Genomic DNA, 27118 nt, shown 5'->3' with positions numbered 1-27118 from the left:
AGGTACATTTTATTACACTGCTGGTGTTATGCGTCACTTTTCTGTGCGCACTCCTTATGACGTTCCAGATGTGTCATATTTAATGTATGACGAATCATGTTGCAGATACAATATGGCGCAGAGTTTTAAAAAGTGACCCATGTACCTAGATGCGTCACTTTTTAAAAATAGCGTCAGGTATAATGTATGCAGAGGGGGTGTTCTCCCGCAAAAAGCTTTGTAATAGCGACGCAGTGAAATCTTTGAGATTTCACTGCGTCAGTTTTAGGATGCTGTTGCGTCAAAATCTTGTGCCTGCTTTACAGCAGGTGTTAGACTGAGGCAAGACCTTTCATATGCTGCTTTCCCCATTTGAAAGGACACATTACTGGAGTTGCGTCACTTTTGTGACGCACTCCAGCAATGCGTTACTTGGAATGTCATAAGGAGTGCGCACAGAAAAGTGACGCATTGCACCAGTAGTGTAAAAAAATGTGTTGCGTTGCGTTATATTTAAAAAGTGAGGTATCTAGGTAGATGGGTCACTTTTTAAAATCAAGCGCCACATTATATCTGCGTGAGGTATAATGCATGCAGAGGGGGTGTTCCCCCACAAAAAGCTTTGTAATAGCGACGCAGTGAAATGTTTGAGATTTCACTGCGTCACTTTTAGGATGCTGTTGCATCCTTTAAATATAGTGCAACGAGGCACATTTTATTACACTGCTGGTGTGATGCGTCACTTTTCTGTACACAGTCCTTATGACATTCCAGATGTGTCATATTTAATGTATGACGAATCATGTTGCAAGGAGTTACAGATACGTCAGTATTTCTGACATATGTGTAAACATAAAAGTGATGCGAGGCCGGCGCAAAATTTTGACGCAATAGCATCCTAAAAGTGACGCAGGGAAATCTCATAGATTTCAGTACGTTGTTATTACCAAGCTTTTTGCGAGGGATTGCCCCCTCTGCATACATTATACCTGATGCAGATACAATATGGCGCAGAGTTTTAAAAAGTGACCCATGTACCTAGATGCGTCACTTTTTAAAAAATAGTGTCAGGTATAATGCATGCAGAGGGGGTGTTCCTTGCAAAAAGCTTGGTAATAATGACGCAGTGAGTCACTTTTAGGATGCAGTTGCGCCAAAATCTTGCGCCTGCTTCACAGCAAACCTTTCACATGGTGCTTTTTCCATGTGAAAGGAGACATTACTGGAGTTGCGTCACTTTTGTGACGCACTCCTGCAATGCGTTACTTTTGTGTTTAGAGATATGTCAGAAATACTGACATATCTGTAACTCCTTGCGAATTGATTAGTCATATATTAAATATGACATATGTGGAATGTCATAAGGAGTGCGTCCAGATAAGTGACGCATCGCTATGACGCACTCCAGCAATGCGTTACTTGGAATGTCATAAGGAGTGCGCACAGAAAAGTGACGCATTGCACCAGTAGTGTAAAAAAATGTGTTGCGTTGCGTTATATTTAAAAAGTGAGGTATCTAGGTAGATGGGTCACTTTTTAAAATCAAGCGCCACATTATATCTGCGTGAGGTATAATGCATGCAGAGGGGGTGTTCCCCCACAAAAAGCTTTGTAATAGCGACGCAGTGAAATGTTTGAGATTTCACTGCGTCACTTTTAGGATGCTGTTGCATCCTTTAAATATAGTGCAACGAGGCACATTTTATTACACTGCTGGTGTGATGCGTCACTTTTCTGTACACAGTCCTTATGACATTCCAGATGTGTCATATTTAATGTATGACGAATCATGTTGCAAGGAGTTACAGATACGTCAGTATTTCTGACATATGTGTAAACATAAAAGTGATGCGAGGCCGGCGCAAAATTTTGACGCAATAGCATCCTAAAAGTGACGCAGGGAAATCTCATAGATTTCAGTACGTTGTTATTACCAAGCTTTTTGCGAGGGATTGCCCCCTCTGCATACATTATACCTGATGCAGATACAATATGGCGCAGAGTTTTAAAAAGTGACCCATGTACCTAGATGCGTCACTTTTTAAAAAATAGTGTCAGGTATAATGCATGCAGAGGGGGTGTTCCTTGCAAAAAGCTTGGTAATAATGACGCAGTGAGTCACTTTTAGGATGCAGTTGCGCCAAAATCTTGCGCCTGCTTCATAGCAAACCTTTCACATGGTGCTTTTTCCATGTGAAAGGACACATTACTGGAGTTGCGTCACTTTTGTGACGCACTCCTGCAATGCGTTACTTTTGTGTTTAGAGATATGTCAGAAATACTGACATATCTGTAACTCCTTGCGAATTGATTAGTCATATATTAAATATGACATATGTGGAATGTCATAAGGAGTGCGTCCAGATAAGTGACGCATCGCTATTTTCACGTAGCGATGCGTCACTTTTCAGAAATGAGGCCTCCAGTTTATTCACTGTGTCATAAATTTCTTTTCTAACACTCACCTTCTTTCAGTCCTCCTACTTCACTTCCTTTCACCTCTCATACCTTTCTGTTCTTTCTTACTCATTCTCCTTTCAATTATCAATGCACTATATTTCACTTACTCTTCATTTTTTAAGATTATAGCTCTTTGATGAGAATTGGAGGTAGTTCTGAAAAGAACTTTTGGTTTTCTTCTTTTAACTGAAGAGGAACAAAAACAGGGAATAGAAACTGCTCAACAGGAGCAAAAAGAAAAGAAAAAAATTAGGGGTGGGAAGGGCAGTGATGGTTCTCTAATGCCCGAACCATGAGCAGGACACTTTGCTCCCCATAGGTGAGGAGTTGATTGCAGTATCTGCATCTGACGACCCCATGGTTGAATGCAGGTTGGATGTTTGCTACCTGCCCCTGAGCTTGTTCTCTTCCAGAAGAAGTTGCTCCTCCGGTTGATGTAGAGGCCCCATCTCTAGGAACCTCCTGTGCCAGAGCCCTGACACTTTCCCGGGCAAAATTCTGGGGGTGCTTGGTCTCCACATGGCGAATCATGGTGAAGTTGCCAAAAGAGTATTTTTTTAGGGGGTTACCCCGTGACAGGACCTTTTTGCAGATCCTGCACTCTACTTTTGGTGCATTCACCTTTTTCTGGTCTGCAGGAAACTTAAAAAATTTCCAGATGAAATGTCCCTTCTTCTTTGGGGTAGGTGGCTCTTCATCAATGAAGTCATCTTCACTGCTGGATGATCTGGCAGCCATGATTATCCAAGAAATATGCAAGAGCAAAACAGGCAGGTCTTTCAGTCACAAAAGTGAAAGAAGAAGTGAAGGAAATGGGTGGGGATTTCATTCATTGTAAAAAAAAAACTGTTAGCAACCAATGAAAAGTGTTATTTTAGGGTCACATGACCCGACGCGCTTACGCTGCGCGCTCAGGTGCACTTCCGGGTGCGTTTACGCAGCGCGATCGTAGGCGCTTCCGGGGCGCAAACGTGGCGCGATCGTAGGCGCTTCCGGGGCGCAAACGTGGCGCGATCGTAGGCGCTTCCGGGGCGCAAACGTGGCGCGATCGTAGGCGCTTTTGCGTGCGTTTAGGAGCCGCGCACGTAGGCGCTTCCGAGGGCACGTACGTTGCGCGCCGAAGTGACGTCATCAATCTTTCATAGAAATGCATAATCATTTTCCATATTAAAAAAAAAAAATTTTATTTGTATGGTACGAAATGTTTTGCATTATTATTAACTTTTCATTCATATTTTTTTTTCACGAACGACAGTTTCGCTCTGGGTGCGCTTTCAGATGAGCGCACGGAGAAGCTTACAGGAGAGCTTAGCTGAAAGCTTCCCCGAGCGCGCACCCAGAGCGCAAAAGAAAAAAATTATAAAAAAAATGAATACTTAAAAAAAAACAGCAAATTGTAAAAAAAAAAAAGGTAAGAAACTCGATATACAAAGGAATTAGCATTTAAAAAACCTATGAAATTCACTGAAAAAACCATAGGTTTCACACCAGTTATAGTTAGGAATTAGCATTTAAAAAACCTATTAAATTCACTGAAAAAACCATAGGTTTCACACCAGTTATAGTTAGCTGGAAATTTTACTGATATAAAACCATTGAAATTCCCACGTTATAGTTAGTCGGACTCACTATAACTTGCGCGTGCAATGCACTGCTGATGACATCACATATTACATCACTCATGACATGGTCAGTGACATCACTCATGACATCACTGATGACACCATCCAGTGAATATGTGTCTTTCTGAAAAATAAATATTAGTGAGTTATGTTTAAATATTTAAATATATATATTAGTGTTTCACTTTGTGTATAAGTGGCTACATGTGTTGATAAGTAGCTACATGCGTATGTATATGGGTTATTAGATATTTTTATTAGTATCAGTATGAGTGTCTATATGGTTTGGTGGGGGTATTACTTAGCACATAGATGCATGAGTGACTGACTCTTTCTTTGTATGTGTTTTGAAGACAGCATATGTACAGGACTGTATGGGTGGATGAGTGTCTATATGTGTTTGTTAGTGAGTAAATGACTGTCTCACTAGTGTCTTTATCAGTAACTACATATGTTTTAATCTAGTATATATGAATATTGATGTATATAAGTGAGTATATGTGAGAGTAAGAGATTGTAAGAGTTCCTGTTTAAATAAGTATGTGTTTCTATAAGTGATTGTTTAAGAGAATAAATATGTGTAATTTTCAATAGAAGTAAGGTGGAAGTGTGTGTATAACTCTATATTCAAATAAATGGTTGTTCAATAGTTTATTTGCACGTGTGAATATGTGTGTGAGTAACTTTTGGATGAATGTCGGTGTGTAACAGGATGTATAGGTGTATCTCTTCATATGATGAGTGAGTATATGTATGAGTGACTATATAGAACTGTTGGTGAATGAGTGGATGTGTATATAGATAGTGGAATTACTGAATTGCTTGTTGTAACTGATATAGGTATCTCCATTTTTTTAAAAATTTCAGTTTCTATTTTTGAATATGTGTCTCAAGGGTTACATTATAGTGAAAGGAGGTCTGTCAATATGTCACAAGGATGGTGTCATGAGTGATGTCACTGACCATGTCATGAGTGATGTAATATGTGATGTCATCAGCAGTGCATTGCACGCGCAAGTTATAGTGAGTCCGACTAACTATAACGTGGGAATTTCAATGGTTTTATATCAGTAAAATTTCCAGCTAACTATAACTGGTGTGAAACCTATGGTTTTTTCAGTGAATTTAATAGGTTTTTTAAATGCTAATTCCTAACTATAACTGGTGTGAAACCTATGGTTTTTTCAGTGAATATATATATATATATATATATTACCTACTGGCGGTCGCCAGTAGGTAGTTATAGTTAGGATTTTTTTCAATGTTAAATCTCAAAATTCTATTTGGAATAACTTTGGCGCCGGTTGACGAATCTGCCTGAAAATTTCCTGAAAATGGCCTCGTGGAGCTCCGGTCCTTCCCTGAAAGTTTGGGGGGGATGCGTGAAGCGGGGGCCGAGATAAAAGGGGGGTCCCAAAACGCGTTTTCCCCATGTTAATTTCCATAGGGCGGTCGATGTCACTTTTAGCCCGAACGGCTGAATGGATTTCCACCTAATTTGTCAAAATTGTATGGACTGGTAGTCCGATGTGCCTTTGCTATGTCTCGAGATATGTGCTCAAGTGGATTTTGAGTAATTTAGGTTCAAAAAAATATATATATCTAGAGCCGCGCCCCGGTACGCACGCAGGGGAGCGCTCAAAGCGCGCCACGCGACTTGCGTACGGAAAGCTGATTGGCTCTCGGGTGTCTGTAAACATTCGAAACAGTCCGCAGCGGCCGCCATCTTGTACCTCGGTAGGATTGAGGTGGTAAAAATCAAAGGGGGAAATGAGCAAAAGGGGGCAGGGTACACCCCCCCTGACCCCCTAGGTTTGATGTGGGGGTCATAAAAAAGCCGTACGGGGCCCCAAAAATTTTTTTTTTTAAATTTGCGCCGAGGGAGCGCCTGGTACGCGCACCGGTGAGCGTACGATTGAGAAAAAGAATGACACTTTTTTTTAAAAAAAAAGTGTCATTTTTTTATAAATTGGAGGTAGTTCTGAAAAGAACTTTTTTTTTGTTTTTTTTGTTTTATATTTTTTTTATACTTTTTGAAACGATTTTATATTTTTTTTGTTTTTTTTTCAGGGGAAAAACAAAAACAGGGATTCAAAAAATGCTCAACAGGAGCAAAAAAATGAGAAAATTTAGGGACGGGGAGAGCATTGGTGTTCCTGTTTCTTTATTGCAATGAGTTCAACGCTCTGCTCCCCGTAACAGAGTAGTTCGTCACAGTCCTTGCATAAAAATTTTATTCCTGCAAATACCGGCTGGACGTTAGGGACCATTCTTGCATGTCTTGAACCTGAAGGTGTTGCTCCACCAGTGGAGGTGCTGCTGCCATCTCTCCGTGCCTTCTCTGCCAGCTCCCTGACACTCTCCCTGGAGTAATTGTTGGGGTGTTTTCTTTTGACATGCCTAATTAAATTGGCATTTCCGAAGCTGTATTTTTTTAGAGGATTGCCTCTGGATAAAATACTGCCACATATTTTACAGGTTACTTTACCAGCATTAACTTTTTTTTGTCCTTTAGGGATCTCATAAAATTTCCAGATGAAGTGGTTCTTTGTTTTCTGGTGAGGAGGGTCCTCTTGCACAAATCCATCTGAATCACTGCTGGATGACTCCCTTGCAGCCATTGCTGTAGATCAGGAAATTAATGAGTAGACAATTCACAAAACACCTCTTGCTCTCTCCAAGTGCAAATCAATAGTGAGAGAAATGGGTGGGTTTCTCTAAATTTAGAAAAAAATAATTATTGAACCAATGAAAAGTGTTATTTACAGGTCACATGACCATGGGCTTCATCATTATGAAACCAAAACTGTTATGAACCAATGAAAAGTGTTATTTTCTGGTCACATGAACCGACGTGCTTACGCGACGCGCCTCGGGGCGCGGCCAGAGGCGCGCCACGTAAGCGTGTCAGACGCCTACGTTGCACGATCGTATTCGCTCGAGTGCTTCCGGGTGCGCTTACGCCGTGCGTATTACGCGGTCGCGGCTACGCGATACGTCACAATCATGTTTTCGTTTGCGATATTGGCGCTCACGGGACGCTCCCCGAAGCGCGCCCCGGGGCGCTTTTCAGAAATACGCTTTTCGGGGCGCTCCCCGAGGCGCGCTCCGGGAGCGCTCCCCCCAAAAAAAAAAAAAAAAAAATGGGATAATTGTAGGGACAGGTAGCCCTATTCTGAAGTGGTTTGTAAAAAAATTAACTTTAGAAAAATATGTATTGTGCTACATTGGGCTTAATATATGTTAGAGCCAAAATGTAGCCCAAATGTAGCCCAAAGTAGCCCAATGTAGCCCAAAGATGGCCACCAGAGACCAAAAATTGTAAATGTAGCCCAAATTTCAACTAGATGTAGCCCAACTGTAGCCCAATGACAGAATGTACCAGAGTGTTAAAAAGAACAACTAGAGTGCTAACAGTCTTATTTATAAAGTGAAACTTATAGTTAGGAATTAGCATTAACAAAACCTATGAAATTCACTGAAAAAAACATAGGTTTCACACCAGTTATAGTTAGGAATTAGCATTTAAAAAACCTATGAAATTCACTGAAAAAACCATAGGTTTCACACCGGTTATAGTTAGGAATTAGCATTTAAAAAACCTATGAAATTCACTGAAAAAACCATAGGTTTCACACCAGTTATAGTTAGGAATTAGCATTTAAAAAACCTATTAAATTCACTGAAGTGATGTCACTGACCATGTCATGAGTGATGTAATATGTGATGTCATCAGCAGTGCATTGCACGCGCAAGTTATAGTGAGTCCGACTAACTATAACGTGGGAATTTCAATGGTTTTATATCAGTAAAATTTCCAGCTAACTAGAACTGGTGTGAAACCTATGGTTTTTTCAGTGAATTTAATAGGTTTTTTAAATGCTAATTCCTAACTATAACTGGTGTGAAACCTATGGTTTTTTCAGTGAATATATATATATATATATATATATATATATATATATATACACACACACACATACAATATATATATATATATATATATATATATATATATATATATATATATATATATATATATATATAGTGTGTGTGTGTGTGTGTATATATATATATATATATATATATATATATATATATATATATATATATATATATATAATATATTCACTGAAAAAACACCAGTTATAGTTAGCTGGAAATTTTACTGACGTAAAACCATCGAATATATATATATTGTATGTGTGTGTGTGTGTATATATATATATATATATATATATATATATATATATATATATATATATATATATATATATATATATATATATATATATATATATATATATATATATTCACTGAAAAAACACCAGTTATAGTTAGCTGGAAATTTTACTGACGTAAAACCATCGAAATTCCCACGTTATAGTGAGTTGGACTCACTATAACTTGCGCGTGCAATGCACTGCTGATGACATCACATATTACATCACTCATGACATGGTCAGTGACATCCCTCATGACATCACTGATGACACTATCCAGTGAATGTGTGTCTTTCTGAAAAATAAATATGTTTTATATATGTATATGTAAAGGTCGATGGAAGAATAAATGTTTAAATTATTGTCTTAATTAATGTTTTTTTTTAAAAAATTGATTGGTTAACTGGCTTATTAAGTGTATCTTAGTGAATACATATATTATCGAGTAATGTTTAAATATTTAAATATATGTATCAGTGTTTCACTTTGTGTATAAGTGGCTGTATGGGTTGGTGAGTAGCTACATGTGTGTGTATATGGGTTATTATATGTTTTTTTAGTATCAGTATGAGTGTCTGTATAGTTTGGTGGGGGTGTTACTTAGCACATAGATGTATCAATGACTGACTCACTGTTTGTATGTATGTCATCAGTGATGTCATTTGAGATGTCATCAGTGATGTCATCAGTGATGTCACTGACCATGTCATGAATGATGTAATATGTGACATGATCAGCAGTGGATTGCGGGTGCGCGATATATAGTTAGTGCAACTAACTATATATGCGAATTTCAATGGTTTTGTGCGAGTAAAATAAGGTTTTGTAAATGCTAATCCCTAACTATATATGGTCTATAACCCATGGTTTTTTCAGTGAATTTTCAAGGTTTTGTAAATGCTAATTCCTAACTATATATGGTCTATAACCTATGGTTTTTTCAGTGAATTTCAATGGTTTTTTAATAGCAAATATCAAAAGCTGTAAAATGTGAAGTACGTGGTAGGTAAAAACATTTTCGTGTTTATGCACGCTGATGTGCTTTGAACGCTGCCACCCCCCCCCCATCTCTTTTCTTTTAGGAGTAAACAAAAGGAATCAAGCAAAATCAGTAGGCCACTAATGGGATCTCTTTTTGACCTCGCTAAAATAGGAACATTAGGAACAACCCCTCATGAGAAATACGCAGCTAGTGAGAGGAACTGAGCTCGACGCCATGATGGCTGCAAGACAGCTCGGCTCCGCCGCCCACCCCGCCCAAAACAACGACAAACCCTATGCAAATAATATAAATATATACAACACACCAGCAAAGTAACAGGGTAAAACTTTTTATTAAATAACTATTTACATGGCAGCCTGCTGCAACATCCATCACTGTTCCTGTCGAGGTAGCATAGCTGGCGGCCTAGGGGTGGAGGACCGTTGTGCAAATTGCCCGGGGACGACACCATACGCCTAGGCTCGTCTCCAGTACATCCAGAGGTGATGTCCGACAAGTTGTGTGGGAGGATCCCTTGCTGATGCCGCCACCCCCACCACCACCTTCTTCTTGCCTGATCCGGCTAGCTCAATCGATCGAGCATGAGAGTCATGCACTCTGATCTCCTTTGCATCAGTCAAGCATCAATAGTAAGATTTTCATAGGTGAGTGTAGGTTCATGGTTTTCTATCCACAGACTAAAAGCCTGGAGTGGGAGTGAAAGAACAATAACTAGGTAAGAAGGAAGGCAGAGGTTGTGGTAAGGACTCTGGATATAGTATGTTTCTTGGTCCCTGAGATGCTTCGATGTCACTGCCTTGCACAAATGGCATAAGTCCTGGATGTTGGGTGCCATAGTTGAGGGTTCCGAGCAGCGCTTGTAACACTGTCTGAAGCTTATTTGCACCTGCTGCTGCTTCACTATTCTCAAAGTAAGTGGGGGCTGTTTGTGGACCTGACTGCATTGGAAAACAATGTGATGCGGTGCCTCCCTGAACCGCTTGACGGAGGCCCCCGAGATAATTGCGCCTGCTCCACACCTTGTCCCACAATTCGTTTGACCTGAAGACACGTCCTGCGGTGCCCTGGTCCGACCATCACATATAGCTGTGCCAGGAGAAGGCGTGGGGTGCAGTAGAAGGGAGAGGCGGCGCGAACGAGCCTCCCCCACCTCCCCAGGTGGAGGTTTCTCAGCTACACCCCAGCGCTTCACTCGACCAGCTGACTTGCGCCCGCTCTTCCGACACAGTGCCTCGCTCGGCCAGCTGAATTGCGCCTGCTTTTGCTATTACAACGTCTCACCCGCCATCCAACGGAATTGCACCCAATCTTGCGGTACAGTGACAGGCGGCTGCTACGGAGCTCACGAAATGGTGGTCGGCTCCACAGACTTGGGCCTGGCCTGCAAAGATGGCTCTGGGCAACCGTGGAACTCGGACGCTTGACTGCTAGGGCATGGGCCCCATTCCCAAAAGAGTCCCCTCAGCCTTGATGATTCTACAACAGTCACCGAGACCCCCGACTCCCGTGGACTTCCGGTGGGGATCGACTGCCATGATTGCTCGCGGAATGGCCACGACGTAGCCACGAGATGGTGGTGCTCTCAAGCTGACGCCAGCTTCAGTCTGAAACATCCAGAAACACTGTAGACTACCAATTCGATCAGTTCCGGTGGAGCCCCAACGTGACCCGGTAGAGAAGAACTTGACCTCCCCTCTTTGACTGATGGTTCTTGTTGCCTGTCCCTTCTCTTGTCATTTAACAGAACTTTTTGGACTGCTGAAAGGGGTTGTGTTCCGACCGCTGGTTGTTGGAGACTTTTTGACTATATTCTGGACCTGCGTTGTCGCGTAATGCGTCATATGACGCGCCGCGTTAGCGCACCCGGAAGTGCTCCGGTGTGCGAGGCGCAGCTTCCCGGAAGCGATCCAGAGCGCGGCGCGCAGCGCGTAACGTAAGCATAACAGATCATGTGACTTGTTAATAAAACTTTTCATTGGTTCATTTTACTTTTGTTATTCTAATGATGAAAGGCTTGGTCATATGACCTAAAAATAACACTTTTCATTGCTTTCGAACATTTTTTTTGCCCAAATGATGAAAGCCCCACCTTTTTTTTTCTCGCTCTGACTTGTAAAGCAAAGGACCCAGATGCATTTACAGTTTATCACTAACAATGTTCCAGGCTAATGTATTTTCCCGGGAAATTTACAACTGTCCTGCAAGTAAAAAATTCCTATTTCGAGAAAAAGGGCGATTCTTCGTCCCATGAGGGAGCCATTGAGCAAAAGAGGCTCGGCCTGCTGTCTTAGTCGCTGATAGGCATGATTATCGGATTCTTATCGATCACTTTATGTTGCAGGAGTGGAAAACACAACAGCCCCTGACCATTTATCTTTACTGCGTTCCTGCGTATTATACCTTTTAACCGTCATGTAATCGGGCTGCTTTATTTCACTTGCCTTTTACTCATTCGAAAACAGTGGCTATTATTCAAAACTATACCAAAAAAGGTACTACTACCATGTTTTGTTTTAAAAACCTTTATTGTGAAAATGTCAGTATACAAATACGGGCCTATAACCACGTGGGCCGGCCACGGAGCAAACTGGAATCGTATATGATGAGGGGACATTTACACTGTAGAAGAACGTAACGAGCGGGCCATTAGGTTGCAAGAACTAAGGTGTCTAACAGTTGCGGAATCGGTGGACGTACATTTTATAATTAAAGTACGACAGGGCCAGTTACAATAAAATTATCTAGATATACATCAGCTGGATGGGGGGTGAGGCACTGTGCCGCAAGAGCGGGCGGAACTCAGCTGGAAGGCGAGTGAAACGCTAAGAGGCGCCCCACTGCAGATGAGGTGCCTCCACCTGGGGAGGCGAGAGAGGCCCGTTTGCGCCGCCTCCCCCCCCCCCCCAGGCACCCCACGCCGTCTTTCGGCGCAGCATTGTAGGATGGTCACACCAGTGAAACTTGCTGGACACCACCTCGGTGCCATCCGGATCTCGGCGCGTTCGAGTCACTGTACCGCAAGAGTGGGCGAAAATCAGCTGGATGGCGGGTGAGTCACTGTACCGCAAGAGCGGGACAAACTCAGCTGGATGGAGGGTGAGGCACTGTGCCGCAAGAGCGGGCGCAACTCTGGTGAACGGCGAGTGAAACGGTAAGGGGCGCCCCACTGCAGATGAGGTGCCTCCACCTGGGGAGGCGGGAGAGGGCCGTTTGCGCCGCCTCGCCCCCCCCCCCCGGGCACCCCACGCCGTCTTTCGGCGCAGCATTGTAGGATAGCCACACCAGTGCGGCAACTTGCTGGACACCACCTCGGTGCCATCCGGATCTCGACGCGTTGTGCTGCCTTCGGCCTATTCGCACATCGGTCCGCTACTGAGGCCGCCTCACAGGCCAACTGATTTTGTAGGCTTTTTATAGCCCAAAACCGCATAACAGGTCATGTGACTTGTTTATAAAACTTTTCATTGGTTCATTTTGCTTTTGGTTTCCTAATGATGAAATGCTCGATCATATGACCTAAAAATAACACTTTTCATTGGATTGAAAAAAAATGTTTGCCCAAAGGATGAAAGCCCCACCTTTTTTTTTCTCACTCGGCAATCCAAAAAGGTTCAGTTAGATGACAACAGAGGGGACAGGCAACAAGAACCATCAGTCAAAAAAGGGGAGGGCAAGTTCTTCCCTACCGGGTCACGTTGGGGCTCCACCGGAAGTCATCAAAATGATAGTCTACAGTGTTTCTGGATGTTTCAGACTGAAGCTGGCGTCAGCATGAGAGCACCACCATCTCGTAGCTCCGTCGTGGCCATTCCGCAAGCAATCATGGCAGCCGCTCACCACCGGAAGCCTGCGGGAGTCGGGGGCCCCAATGTCTTTTGTAGAATCTTCAAGGCTGAGGGGACGCTTTCGAGAATGGGGCCCAAGCCCTAGCAGGCAAATGTCTGAGTTCAAACGTGTCCCAGGGACATTTTAGTGGACCAGGCCCAAATCCGAAGAGCCGGCCGCCATTTTAAGAGTCCTGTGGCAGCCGCCTATCGCTGCACCGCAAGAGTGTGCGCAATTCAACTGGATGGTGGGCGAGACGCTGTAGCCGCAAGAGCGGGCGCAACTCAACTGGAAGGTGGACGAGACGCTGTAGCCGCAAGAGCGGGCGGTAAACAGCTGAATGGCGGCTGAGGCACAGTGCAGCAAAAGCGGGCGGAAAACCGCTGAATGGCAACTGAAACGGTAAAGGGGCGCCCCACTACAGCAGACGAGCCTCCACCTGGGGAGGCCCGTTCACGCCGCCTCCCCCCCCCACGGGGGCGCCCCACACCGTTTTTCGGAGCAGCATTGTAGGATGCCAAGACCAGTGCGGCAAGTAAAGGACATCACCTGGGTGCCGTCCAGGTCTCAGCGCGTTGTGCTGCCTTCGAACTATTCGCACAACAGACAGCTACTGACGCCATCTCACAGCAGCCCATTGTTCCTTTGTTTAAATTTTTTTTTTAACGTGTTTACTGTTTTTGGTGCGTTGTATATATTTATAAGTTATTAAAGTGTTATAATCCTACTACTTTGTTGGAGTGCTATATATTTTTAATGTGACACATAATTGTGAAGACTTTGATGCACAAAAAGGCATCCCTGGAATCTTCCGCTTCAGGCTCGGTCCCACACACCCTCACAGTGAGAATCCCCTCCCCAATCACAATACAGGATCGTTATCAGATAGTAGGAACGCGTGTGGTGTGACGGATCTCATGGGGTGGGGGCCTTGATCTACTGTAACTCCTTTGAAGAGGGGTGATTCTTTACAGTTGAGGCCATAAACTACATCCGCAGGGCTAGGTGATAGCCTGGGACCGGCCTGGACAATCAGACACAAAGGAAGAGGAGTGTCAGAGGGTGCGGTAGTGAATAGGGTTAAAGGGAGGTGTCGGGCGGGCACATGGTGTAATTCTCATGGAAGAGCAGCGCAGATGGGGGGAGGTTTATGGCCCATGCATAAGAGAGAGAGCGGGGGTGACCAGTGCGTAGGGGAGATGCTTGCGAGGGTGGGGAGCCATGCTGAGGATCGGCGGCGTGCAGAGAGTGGGGCTGGTCAAGGCATCTAAAATGGCTGCCGTGCACAACAAAAGTGTGGCATTGGAAAAAAGCAAGATGGCGCAGACACTGTTTATCAATACGGATTAATTTATAACAATTATTTTTAACAATATATTTACTTGCAGTGTCAAAATGGCGGTCAACACTTCCTGATTTCCTTCGAATCGAACGTTAACAGACGTCACGCAGCAAAAAAAAAAAAAAACGCTCACGCGCAGCCGCTGGAAGACAGGTATCAACATATATGAGCATCCTCAGCCACCCTCAGAAAACATAGGGGGTCAGGATACGTCTCCCGTACCCCCTTATACCCATTTCTCACATTGTTTTTCCTCCATCTTGTAATTTAATTAAAACGAAACACAAAATGGCGAATTCCCGTTTCGCGTCCTGGTTCGCTACCCGGTTCGCGAACCGGAAAGCGCTTCTACCGCAAAAAATAAATTTTTTTTATTTGCCCCAAGGGACCCTTTAATAACCCCAACATCATTCCTAGAGGGTCAAGAAGGGTCTACCTTGCCCCCTTTCATTAAATTCCCCCTTCGTTTTTCTCCTCCTCTTGTCTCTCGATCCTACCGAGAGACAAGAGGGCGGCTGCTCCGGACTGTTTAGAATGTTGACAGACACCAGAGAGCCAATCAGCTTCGCTTCACAAAGTTCCGTTACGCGAAAAGTTCACGAACCAGAGCGCTAACCGGGACGCTGTCACAGATATATCTGTTTTAAAAAAAATTAATTTCTCAAAATCCACTGGAGCACATATATTGAGACCCAGCAAAGGCACATCGGGCTAACAGTCCCTACAATTTTGCCAAGTTTCGTGCAAATCCATTCAGCCGTTCGAGCTAAAAGTGAGGCCAAACGCCCTATGGAAAAATGAATGGGAAAAACGCGTTTTGGGACCCCCTTTTTTCTCGGCCCCCCCTTGACGAAACCCCCCCAAATTTGCCATTTTCCTGAAACTTTCAGCCGATTCCGTCCACAAACGCCAAAGTTATTAGACATAGAATTTTCAAAAGTCCCATAGAGAAAAAATCCTAACTATATATCCTACTGGTGGTCGCCAGTAGGTATATATAGTTAGGACCTAGTTTCCCTAGGAAATCCGCAGCATTCTATTGGGAAAAACTTTGGGGCCGGTAGATGAATCTTCGCACATTTTTCAAAGAAGATGGCCCGCTTCGCTCCTTCCATGAAACTTTTGGGGGATTCGTCAAGTGGGGGTTGAGAAAAAAGGGGGGTCCCAAAACTTGTTTTCTCCATGTTATTTTCCATAGGACAATTAGACGCGGCTACAGCCCGAACGGCTGAACGGAATTACACCAAATTTGGCAGAGAGGTAGAGTTCCGTTCGCAGATTGCCCTTCTGCTTAAATGGTGTAAATCCCTCCATTAGTTCCTAAGAAAATCAAAAGGAAAAAATGTATATATCTGGGCGGAGCCTAACCACACATCTCATCGTGAGATCTGATTGGCTGTCAGCACTTCATCCAAGAAGTGTTGGCAGCCAACTTGTGACCAATATACATGATAGCACCTCATTAAAAAGCATTGCAGTTAATAGAAGGTTTTAGGACTTTAGTTACATTATAAATCATTTGTTGATGGTACCATACTCATTTTAGGAATTGTGGTGTGTTCTAAGGTGATTTTACCAAGTGAAAAAGCCTTCTGCTGGGATATCATGAATCATGTTTGAAAGAAAACTATTATCTCATGCGTTTCCCACAGTGGTTTGGAAGGGGATCTATAAGCTAAACTGAAAGCATATTTTCTGTAAATTCGCATTATCTTTCTCGGTCATGTACAAATGAAGTCTGTCATTCTCAGTAAAACATGTACATCCAACAAGGGCAGAGACTTTCGGTTGATTCCTTTGTGTTCTAATGCAGCCTCCTAGAGTGTTCTAAAGAACAACTAGAGTGCTAACAGTCCTACTTATTACAAAGGTATGGCACACCTGATGCCATCTTGATTGGAATAAAGTGGTAAGTCTTAAAACATTTAATTTAAAAAGGAACAAAATGAGGGGGTATATTTTGCCATAGAAAGTATGATTAGTGCAGCAGAAAGAAAAATCAGGGCACATTTTGAGTGACTTGAAAATCCTCTTCTATTTCATTAAAAAAATTCTGACATGCAGTCTCCCAAGATGGCCACCAGAGACAAAAGTGCCCAAATGTAGCCCAAATATTACCCAGATGTAGCCCAAGTTTAGCCCAATGACCGAATGTCCCAGAGTGTTCTAAAGAACAACTAGAGCGCTAACAGTCTTACTTATGACAAAAGTATGGCACACCAGAAGCCATCTTGATTGGAATGAAGTGGTAAGTCTGAAAACATTTAATTTAGAAAGGAACAAAATGAGGGGGTTCATTTTGCCATAGAAAGTATGATTTGTGCTTCAGAAAGAAAAATTAGGGCACTTTTTGAGTGACTCCTCAAATCCTCTTCTATTTCATTAAAGAAATTCTGACATGCACACTGAAACATGCACTTTGAATACCAGCAGCAGACTTCCCTGGTGAGCAGTAGATATACTACAGTGATCTAATGAGCAACTAGAGTGCTAACATTCAGAATTTATGGCAAATGTGTGACACATCTGAATGCCTTCATGATGGAACCAAAGTAAACAAGCATTGAAAATGCAATAGATCTTACCCTCGTTTAAGTTAAAGCCATTCTGTTTGTAATGAGGTGGCTTTTTAGCTTTGCTTTTATTAGTGTTTTCCAAATTTTCATGTAAATAACATGCATATATGTATATGTATGCATGCATTTATATTTGTATTTTTATAGATATGCAGATTATATATGTTTATATATGTATGTATATATATATATATATATATATATATATATATATATATACACATATATAAATGCACGCACATATATATGTGTATATGTGTGCGTGTAGAGAGAGCAAGAGAGGTAGAGGTGTAGAGGTAGAGAGGTAGAGACTAATAGAGGGAGAAGTAGAGAGAGGCAGAGAGTAGAGAGTGAGTAAAAGAGAGTAGAGGTGAGTAGTAGAGAGTAGTAGAGAGCAGTAGAGAGAGTAGCAGAGAGTGAGTAGTAGAGTGAATATTAGAGTGAGTAGTAGAGAGTAGTAGAGTGAGTAGTAGGGAGTAGTAAAGAGTGAGTAGTAGAGAGTAGTAGAGACTGAGTAGTAGAGAGTGAGTAGTAGAGCAGTAGAGAGTGAGTAGTAGAGAGTGAGTAGCAGAGAGAGAGAATAGTAGAGAGTAGTAGAGAGTGAGTAGTAGAGAGTGAGTAGTAGAGAGTAGTAGGGAGAGAGTAGTAGAGAGTGAGTAGTAGAGAGTGGTAGAGAGCAGTAGAGAGAGTAGCAGAGAGTGAGTAGTAGAGAGTAGTAGAGTGAATAGTAGAGTGAGTAGTAGAGAGTGAGTAGTAGAGAGTAGTAGATAGTAAGTAGTAGAGTGTGTAGTAGAGATCAGTAGAGAGTGAGTAGTAGTGAGTAGTAAAGAGTGAGTAGTAGAAAGTAGTAGAGAGTGAGTAGTAGAGAGTGAGTAGTAGAGTAGTAGAGAGTGAGTAGTAGAGAGTGAGTAGCAGAGAGAGAGAATAGTAGAGAGTAGTAGAGAGCGAGTAGTAGAGAGTAGTAGGGAGAAAGTAGTAGAGAGTGAGTAGTAGAGAGTAGTAGAGAGTGAGTAGTAGAGTGAGTAGTAGAGAGAGAGTAGTAGAGAGTGCGTAGTAGAGAGTAGTAGAGAGTGAGAAGTAGAGAGTGAGTAGTAGAGAGAGAGTAGTAGCGAGTGTGTAGTAGAGAGTAGAGAATAGTAGAGAGTGAGTAGTAGAGAGTAGTAGATAGTGAGTAGTACGGAGTGAGTAGTAGAGAGAGAGTAGTAGAGAGTAGTAGAGTAGTAGAGAATGAGTAGTAGAGAGTGAGTGTTAGAGAGTAGTGGAGTAGTACAGAGTGAGTAGTAGAGAATAGTGGAGAATATTCCAAAGTTTGGCCCAGCACCACTTGCACAACAAGTCCAATCAAATCATATCACTTAGAGTCCTTATTGAAGCGCTGAATCTTGGTGTATATTCAAATGCTTTTATTTTCCTTAAGTTTATGTACCACAGCCAGCCGACGAGCTTCGTTCTGTACAACAGAACTTCTTCAGGGCGTTCTTTTTTCCTCAAGTTATGTCGGTATTCTGTTGTCAAATAACTAGATATTTCTTCCAAATGTTGGACGAGACGTAAGTACATTCTTATTCAAAGTGGCTAGGTATCAATTTTACCCACACAATTCGGGCAGAATTGAGTAATTTATAGCATCCTCAAAGTCAGTCTTTCGAAAATTCCAAAGTAGGACATGATAATCCAAATCCAAATGTTTCTCAAGAAAAGTCATTTTCAATCGTTCAGAATATCGGCGTTTGGGCAGATATGACCCACGGACACGGTTTATGACTTTTCTTGAGAAACATTTGGATTTGGATTATCATGTCCTATACTTTGGAATTTTTGAAAGACTGACTTTGAGGATGCTATAAATTACTCAAGTCCATGGATGTTGCTGGGAACGCCCCCAGCAACACTTATTGCACACCCCTTTAACGCAGGACACTGAGTTAAAGGGACTGATATTTATCAGGCAGGATTACGCCACAAAAAGTGGTTTAGTCCTGCCTGATAAATATCACTCAGTCTTCTGCGCCACCGGAACGTCACAAAAAGAGCATCATTCATGACATGGTCAGTGACATCACTGATGACATCATCTATGTGACAATCAAATACACCTAATCGAAAATCTTTCATCACTCACTGTAAAATAGAAAGGGCCATATTTGAAACCATTGAGACACCAATAGAAATTTCAAAAAACCCACTCAGTTATTCATAGAACTATACACACATCTAATCAATTACCTATAGATTTAGTGTTATATGCAGTGAACAATCACTATTACAAGTATACAGTTATCCATATAGTGACTCATACAATCACTAAGTCTTAGGCAAAACTTAATTAGATATAACTGTCACATACACTGCCTTTTTTCAAGTTTAATGGAGATGTACCATTGAGAGAAAAATGTCATCACCACCACACCCATAAACATATACACTCACTGAAACAACTGTTATAACATGTAGTCTTAACCTCACATACCTACTGAATGAACTATTCACACATATGTTTTGCAATCACACACCCCCCACCAAACCACATAGACATTAATTTGCCCATACAAATACTCCGTTAAGAAACCAATAACAAATATAGTCTTTAACATAGAAATTAAGACAAAGCAATAAAGACTTTCACACAGTTTAGTAACTACACATTAGATATAGTGAGAATCTACAAATTAGTCAAGGATACAATCAATGACACTGTTACTAAATCCACCATCCACGCATTTATATTTATATATCCACTCATTCTTCAATGCAAAGTAGTGTATTTATAATACATATTTAAATATCAAAGCAAACCACATTCACTGGATCGTGTCATCAGTGATGTCATTTGAGATGTCATCAGTGATGTCATCAGTGATGTCGCTGACCATGTCATGAATAATGTAATATGTGACATCATCAGCAGTGGATTGCGGGCGCGCAAGTTATAGTGAGTACAACTAACTATAACGGGGAAGTTCAATGGTTTTGTTTGAGTAAAATGTCCAGCTAACTATAATATATATATTTATATATACGTGCGAGGACGTCCGCGGACCTTCGCGTGCGCGAGCTGCATGCTGATTGGCTGCCAATGGCTGTCAACACTCCAAAACAGAAATTATTGGCAGCCATCTTGTGCCTTGGTAGACTGAGGCACAAGAAAGCAGAAAAACAAACGTGTGGAACTCAAAAAGGGGGCAGGGTAGAAGCACCCTGACCCCCTAGGCCTGCTCAGGGGGTCCCACTAGGACCCCCCAAGGCAGACATTTCTTTTCTTCAAAAAATTGCGGGATGCACGTACTGTGCACGCACGGGTCCGCGTACGTAAGTGTACGGGACGGTGCGCGTACCTTTCCGAGAAAGCTGCATGCTTATTGGCTGTCAACCCTCCAAACCAGGTTGTGTTGGCAGCCATCTTGTGCTCATTAGACTGAGGCACAAGAAAGCAGAAAAACAAACATGTAGAACACAAAAAGGGGGCAGGGTAGAAACACCCTGACCCCCTAGGCCTGCTAAGGTGGTCCCACAAGGACCTCCAAAGCCAACATTTTTTTTTTTTAAACCCAGTATGTTTTTTTTAAAAATTACCCCCCAGGGGTCCAAATCACAGGGGCATAGTGATAAAGAAGTGGGGGGGGTGCCCAATCCCCCCCACAATGCCCCGTGGACCTCCTGGGCAAACCAACACAGCCCACTGGGCATACTGGAGGCTCCTGGTGGGCTAGTTGGCCCCCAGGGACCCCCAGTATGCAAGGGGAATTAGTTCCCCCTCTGCAAACGCGCAGTGGGCTGCGTTGCAGAAAGGTGTAAAAAGGGGCATAGCCTAATTACACCTCTGTGCAATGCAGCCCCCTGGCACATACTGGAGGCTCCAGGTGGGCTTGTTGGCCCCCAGGGTCCCCCAGTATGCAAGGGGAATTAGTTCCCCCTCTTCAAACATGCACAGGGGCTGCGTTGCAAAGAGGTGTAAAAAAGGGTGTGGCCTCATTACACCTCTCTGCAATGCAGTCCCCTGGCGCATACTGCAGGTTCAAGGTGGGATAGTTGGCTCCAGGGACCCCCAGTATGCAAGGGGAATTAGTTCCCCCTCTGCAAACACGCCCGGGGGATGCGTTGCAGAGAGGTGTAAAAAGGGGCGTGGCTTCATTACACCTCTCTGCAATGCAGTCTCCTGGCGCATACTGGAGATTCCTGGTGAGCTTTCAGGTCTTTTATAGTTAGGAGTCAGCTTTTAAAAAAACCTTTGAAATTCACTGAAAAAAACATAGGTTTCTGGCCTTATATAGTTAGGAATTAGTATTTAAAAAACCTTTAAAATTCACTAAAAAAACTATACGTTTTAGGGGTGTTATAGTTAGCTGGATATTTCACTCATACAAAACCATTGAAATTGCTCTATATAGTTAGTTGTACTAACTATATTTCGCGCACCCGCAATCCACTGCTGATGATGTCACATATTACATCATTCATGGCATGGTCAGTAACATCACTGATGACATCTCAAATGACATCACTGATGACATCACTGATGACATCATCCACGTGACAATCACATACATCTTTTCATATACTAGTAAAATCTTTCATCACTCTTTGTAAAATACAGAGTATCATATTTGAATCCATTATCACAGCAATACAAGTATCTAAAAACCCACTCAGTGATTCATAGATGTATACACACATCTAATCACTTACCTGTAGATTCACTGATACATGCTGTCAATGAACAATAGAACACTATCAAAAATACTTATACACCAATATCGACATTACACACCAGCACACATCCTATTGACATATGAAGTCATCCTACTCACTTACGCAAACAATGGATCATACTTACATATTTACTTAGCTAAACACTTATACAAACACAACTTCATCTATTCATTTAGATAGTAAGTCATACTTAGTGAATTATAAAATCAATATTACAAGTATACAGGTATACAGTTATCCATACAGTCATGTGGCGAAAGAAGAGACGGACCCCTCGGCTTCAGGCAAGATGTTATTTTTATTGTTCACTTTCTAAGCGACGTGTTTCGAGTACCAAGTACTCTTGTTCACACTATTACTATATGTGCAACTTCCATTTTCAATTCCAATTAGGATGTGCTAATAAATAATAAAAATGACTTGATCACACTCCAGGATCTTTACCGATGCTATATTTAATGGCAACACTCTCCAACCGTTTGATCTGATTGGCTTCCTCAAATCAAAAAAGATGCTCAGTTTTGCAGCGATTTTAGGACCTAGATCCTGTGTCCTGGAAAAATGTATAATAACATACAATAGGACAGGCTAGGAATGTTCCGACCCCTTAGCCCTGTGGAGGGACCGAAAGGGACTTCCAGGAGCAAAAATATTTATACAATTACAATACTTTGGTACCATGATACTACGCTACAGGGGGAACATTTTTTTTTAAAAAGGATGGGATACTCATTTTTTAACCCGTGGGCCATGGCTTTAGTGGTTGGTGCAATAAATATTAAAGGGGGGGCTTCCTCTTCAAGCCATGTAATGACTTCAGGCACCCCATCCTCTGAGGCCCACAGCTAATATGGATGTGCCCAGGACTCATTCCCCGGGGACACAGAGACAGTTTCGTTTTTTCCTCTGCTCACACACATGTGGATAGGGGACACTGGATTGCTCCCACCTAGTAGGTACAGAAATGAAACCTGCTTCCACCATGCAGGACCACATTGAAGTATAGCTGGCTGCTACTGACAATCAAGGAAGGGTACTGATAGGGGAGCCATCGAGGCAATAGAGTCTATGGTCCTTCTCTTGTAGCCCCCATTCTGGTGCTGAGCTGTAAGTGCCCCGGGAGAAACAAGGGCACCCATAAATAAATAAAAAATATGAAAAAAGTGTGCCCACTCCTCCTACACTCCAGGATGGGTGCAGGTTGGAGAGCTGGTAGGGCCACAGTGGCCTTGGACCTCCCCCGACAGCCCCCAACAGAATCGCATGCTGTGGGTATCCCAGGTGGGATCAGAACACCCCACAAAAAAGTAAAATAAATACTAAATAAGCATCTGGAATTACTCATTTATTCAGTGCTTCCGGCAAGGAGCTTAGCATTATTCTCTATATGGGCTGATATGCACATATGTCCCTGCTTTGTGGTGCACCACAAACATGTTACAAAAATGTCGCAGGCTGAAGGGAGTGCCGTAGCCCATGCCACGAATAATTTATTAAAATAAATACTACTTTGCCTGTGGAGTACACCGTGCATCCCCAAGGAAAGTTTCAGGTGTGTGTATGCATACTTATAGTTGGAGCGTTAGGCCTTCAGCTAAGCATTGCAAGGACCCTTTGTGTTTGGTATTATGGCTGACATACATGGCCTGAAGACTAAGATTACTTTTTGATTTCAAATGATTTTATTGAGAAAATAGTTTTGTATACAGATGTGTTTAATACATTTAACAAGGCCATTGGCTTGCATTATTAATAATAATGTGGTGCTCCCTTCACAAAGCTAATGAGCATGCTTTCCATATTGAGGTGATTACTCATTGACAATCTCAATAGGCTGCCTACATATAATGATGTGGTGACCACTTGACAAACTCAACAGGTTTGCCTTGCATGGCAATGTGGCCACGCGATGACAAAGCAAAAAGGTTTGCCTTCATCTAATGATATATTGATGTGGTCACCGTTGACAAAGCCAATAGCCTTGCCTTTTTTTAGTGATGTATTTCCCTATGGATAGAGCCAATATGCCTGCCTTTTATACATTATTGTGGTCACCCCTTGACAAAGTCAACAGATTTGCATTATTTAAAATAGCACCCTTTCATTTTTGGATGAGTGCTCTCATTGCCAGAGCATTTTGAGGAGGGTTGGACGCCCTTGTGGGGTTGGATGCAGGGCTTGTCTGCCACAGGCCAGTGATGGATTAGTTAGCTACGGTAATAAGATCATACATTGTTTTAAAAAACGAAAACCTAGAAATTCACTGAAAAAAGGGACAGAGGTAGGTAGGGTAATATTTAAATAGGTAGTACATGGATGTAGGAGCATATATCAAAACTGTGACTGCAGTTTAGTGCCTCTAGACACACAATCTACGTTAGATGGTCAAGCCAATGCTACGCACACCTTCGCAAATGTGCAAACATTTTCACTGACAATCTGCTACCTTCTGACACCCAAGCCCCAATAGGTGCCCAAGCTGCTACTACAGTCCTATTACACACAGCTTTCACCCTGTGCAAAACTCTTCCCAGAAAGTCCACTCCATCCAGACACCCAAACCATATTACATTGCATCTCCTGCTATGTACGGCCGTGGCCCTGTGAAATGGAGAAGCTTCTGCGATGCACAGCCTTTGTCCTATGGAGAACACTACACTACACTATACATCCTCCACATATGCAATCCCCTCAGGGATAAGCATGTTGCAAAAGCTTGCACTCATTAGTAGTACCAAAACAGGCGAAAATGAGGTGCATGTACATTAAAGTAATATAATCTTTTGCGTTCTGGGTATTTACTTTATGAGTATTGTATTTTTGCACTACTCAATAAAGTATTATAAAATAAGGCACTCAGTATAGACTTGTTAATCGGTTATAACATTTCACTCATAGAACACAAACGTGTACTCCAGTAGAATGAATAACTTTTAGGACTTCTCTATGTGCACAGAGTAAAACGAAACTATAACTGCTCTTTTAATCATTCATGTATCTTTTTCCCCCCATTTTTTAAGAGTTGTGTATAGCGCGAACTCGACTCGAAGGCATCAGAGCGCACCAGTTGCGTTGCAAACTAACACATTATTTTTATTAGGCACGGGAGATTAAGTCATTTGCCGCCCAGAATCACAGGATGTTGAGCATTACTGCCCAGACTCGAACTCACTCCCACAGTTTCGAAGTCGACCTAGCCGTTGGCCACATCCTCCCCCCTTTGAAATTAACTTTTTCGTTTCGGTTCTCGGCATCAGTAATGCACTAAAATCATATCACTGCTTTGGTAAAAACGGAAGACAACATTATCTTCAAAAGGCTGTCCATAAACGCACTGGAGAAAATGCAGAAAATAACTCAGTAACAATATTACCTACCGTTATTTTCAAATAAAATGCTACTTCTATGTCCTAGTGTTGTGTTCACCATAAAATCAAATTGACCGCTGGTGAAGATAAACGCATTATAAAAGAATCACAAAAATGTCAGGCTGCTAAAAACGGTTACATACCTGAACTGAAGATTTTAATGAGATTTTTGAGAGGATTGTCTACTGAGTCGTCCCTAAAACATGACTCAGCGCCGCAATATTCATAAAATTTTCTTTTTGGATCTAAATATTTTTCATATAATTCCTTTACTGAAGAAACTGATGCCATGCTAGCGTCCCTGGTAGTCTCTTTCTTGTTTCTGTTGTCTTGCCTCTGTTTCCTTGTCTGTAATACTTTTTCCTCTTTACAGTTTATAACATAACGGGAGCTAATAAAACATGTTAATTCAGAACCCGTGTTGCATACTAATATTGACATCCTGATCACACCACGTGAGGGATTAATTTCCTCCATTTTGCCATCAGCGTGCTTACCTCCGACTCTCTTTACTATGTGTGTGTATATGTGGCCTTGCACTGCACTACACATTCACTCTGGCTTTGATAGGATGTTTTAAAGGGCCCTGAATGCACAGCGCTCTCCAGTTGCAGTAAAAAAGTTTGACAGTGACGTCAAAGACATTTATTTGAGGGCTTAGTGGGTAAAATTAACTTTTTTTTCTACATGTATGTTCACCCAGTTTACGTGAATCTGCGAACCAACTTTTTCAGACGCATCATGCTCACTGACAGAAGGTCACAGTTTAATGTTGCATGTTTTACTTACACACCATGCAGTTTCATCTGCACAGATGATTATTCTGACTCATTGTCAGTGAAATTGTTCTACCTCCCTCGCAGCTCCACCATTAAGTGAGGCCTTCTTCCGAGCCCCTGCACTCTTGAGTGTTGGTGTTCGAGGCCCTACTCCACCCACAGGTTTCACCTGTGCCTCATCCCTGGTGGTCTAGTGGACCTCTGTCTCCATTCTCTCGCTCTGCTTTTTCACTTGTTTTTTTCCCTCACTTCTATCTCCCCCCTTCACTCTCCTTTTGGGTCTTTCCTCCATTTTCTGTCATTTTTCCCCTCATTTCAAGTTTCCCCTTCAATTTCCTGTGTCTTTCCGCTGTTTTTCCACTCGTTTTTTTACCCTCATCTCAATCTCCCCCTTTCACTCTCCTTCTGTGTCCTCTGTGTCTTTCCTCCACTCTTTCTTGCACTTTTGCTGCCTTATATGCGGTTCTCTCTCTTCTTGCCCTTTTCCTTTTGCCTTTTTCAGCCCGTTTGTCCCCGCTGCTGCTGCCCCCGCGGCCCCTCTCCCCCAGCACAACTAGTGCAACTGCCCCAATCCAGCTCCCCTTCCCACTCACGCCTCCCAGCTATCCAGCCCTCCCCAACCCCTACTTAATGGCAAACAATGCGCCGCCGGTAAGCCTGTCTGTGCCCATCCACGACCCGACTGCAAGCTAGTATTACCAGCCGACACCCAGGGACCCTTCAGCTGTCAACGCTGCCGGCACACCTACAGCACCACCAAGACCACGGACCCAGCTCAACCTCCCAGCAAGAACACAACCAAACCAAAGACCCTGCAATGTATCCTCCTCAACGTCCGATCCCTCCACAAACACGACACAAAAATCTGGGACCTCCTTGACAGCACCACGTCAGACGTAGCATTCTTTACAGAAACCTGGACCAACACAACCTCGGGACCGGACATCGCCATTGCCATGCCCCAAGGATACAAGATCTCCAGGAAGGACCGCCCCACCAGCCCGGGAGGAGGAATCGCCATTGCCAACAGACCTGATGAAACACCTTCACTTCAAGATACTGGCTAGCCCTACCTCCACCCTCCGAAGAACCCTCATCTATGACCCCTTGCACCCTGCAGACTTTTCGCCAACTCCATCACAGACATCATCTCCCCGCATGCAATCGTGTCCACCACCAACACCCTATTGGGAGACCTCAACTTCCACCTCGACAACTAACTGGACCCCAG

General features: G+C 42.7%; 1 protein-coding gene across 2 annotated transcripts in view; it reads right to left on the bottom strand.

Moving 5' to 3' along the window:
* LOC147716862 (nicotinamide N-methyltransferase-like) overlaps positions 1-25343 on the bottom strand; it is a 311154-nt gene extending 285811 nt beyond the window's left edge. For both annotated transcript variants that reach the window (XM_086920446.1, XM_086920447.1), the window contains exon 1: positions 25252-25343. The gene's annotated coding sequence lies outside the window, so the exon portion shown is untranslated. The remainder of the gene's footprint in view (positions 1-25251) is intronic.
* Between the last annotated feature and the right edge of the window lie 1775 nt (positions 25344-27118).

The sequence above is a fragment of the Lissotriton vulgaris genome, chromosome 5 (genome assembly GCF_964263255.1).
Source record: "Lissotriton vulgaris chromosome 5, aLisVul1.2, whole genome shotgun sequence".
NCBI lineage: Eukaryota > Metazoa > Chordata > Amphibia > Caudata > Salamandridae > Lissotriton > Lissotriton vulgaris.
The sequence above is the reverse complement of the archived record's forward strand: the minus strand, read 5'-3'. Positions and strand labels throughout refer to the sequence as shown.